The following is a 1524-nucleotide window of genomic DNA, read 5'->3' as shown; positions in this document are numbered from 1 at the left end:
AAGACAGAACAAATCATTTCATAAGAGTAAAAAAGAAAAACGAGAAGAGAGCAGTGATAAAAAAATAATAATAATAAACCAATAAAAATGAAAGAGATAAATGCCTACTGAGATTACAAATTATGGTCTGACACTTCGAAACGTGATCATCATTTACTATCATGATGCCATGATTACAGTCATCATGTGTGTAAATTAAGTCTGCACCACATACATTATGGATGAGCGGTGTTTATTGCCAACTCAGGTGTGTTGCAGGCAATAAGCACTGACCCAATTACAGTCCGCATCCTTCATTTGTGTATGAGCCATAATTGTCCTAGCCTTCACAATTCATAATTCATGATGCAGGAGGAGGATGAAGGTACAATATGTGAGCTTTCTAATGTATGTCGGTGGTATATAGTGTAGTATAAAGTGACTTTATATGATGACTTTAAACCTTACTTAGAAACCCTAACACTCGCTTGAAACCCTAAAATGACACCTAATTTGAAACCATCCATTCATCCATCCATTTTCTGAGCCGCTTCTCCTCACTAGGGTCGCGGGCGTGCTGGAGCCTATACCAGCTGTCATCGGGCAGGAGGCGGGGTACACCCTGAACTGGTTGTCAGCCAATCGCAGGGCACATAGAAACAAACAACCATTCGCACTCACAGTCATGCCTACGGGCAATTTAGAATCTCCAATTAATACATGTTTTTGGGATGTGGGAGGAAACCGGAGTGCCCGGAGAAAACCCACGCAGGCACGGGGAGAACATGCAAACTCCACACAGGCGGGGCCGGGGATTGAACCCAGGTCCTCAGAACTGTGAGGCTGACGCTCTAACCAGTCATCCACCGTGCCGCCCTAATTTGAAACCCTAATTTGAAATCCTAACCATATATTGAAAATGGCTTAAAACCCTACTTTGAAACTCCAACAATAGCCCAAAACCCTTATTTGGGATCCTAACCCTAGTTTGAAACCCTAAATTGATTTAAACCTTAATTTGACACCTTAATTAAATAACTTTTGAAACCCTACATTTAAACCCTAAATTAAAACCCTGACCCTCCTTGGAAATCCAATTTAGGCTTGAAACCCTGAATGGAAACCCTAACCCTGATTTGAAACCCTACCTTAAACTGCAAACCTGGCTTGAACACCTACTTTGTAACACTTCCCTGGCTTGAAACCATAATTTGAAATGTTATCCCTGACTTGAAACCTTTCCCTGAATACCTTACCCTGGATTGAAACCCTACTTTGAAACTCTAAATTGAAACCCTAAACATGGCTTTAAACCCTGCTTTGAAACCCTAATCCTGTCTTGAAACACTATCTTCAATCCTTTTTACTTGCAACAGTGTCAATAACCTTTTTCTGCGATTGTGTGTATTGTTTCTTGTCTGTGGTTGACTGGCTGGATCTTCAGCTGGCCAATCAGGACTCAGCAGGGTAAACGTGATGTTTGTCAATCAGCCTCAAACAGGAAGAAGACAAAATAAGAGGGACAAACATCCTGGTTCAGACTCA

The 1524-nt window shown here is 41.3% G+C and overlaps 1 protein-coding gene across 1 annotated transcript in view; it reads left to right on the top strand.

The window, feature by feature from the left end:
* Positions 1 to 1438: 1438 nt before the first annotated feature.
* The window catches only part of cdh8 (cadherin 8), a 253702-nt gene continuing 253616 nt past the window's right edge, over positions 1439 to 1524 (top strand). Inside the window, exon 1 of the mRNA XM_061765341.1 lies at positions 1439 to 1524. This exon is cut by the window's right edge and continues 290 nt beyond it. The gene's annotated coding sequence lies outside the window, so the exon portion shown is untranslated.

The sequence above is a fragment of the Phyllopteryx taeniolatus genome, chromosome 2, assembly GCF_024500385.1.
Source record: "Phyllopteryx taeniolatus isolate TA_2022b chromosome 2, UOR_Ptae_1.2, whole genome shotgun sequence".
Taxonomy (NCBI): Eukaryota; Metazoa; Chordata; class Actinopteri; order Syngnathiformes; family Syngnathidae; genus Phyllopteryx; species Phyllopteryx taeniolatus.
This window is presented reverse-complemented; position numbering and strand designations above follow the sequence as displayed.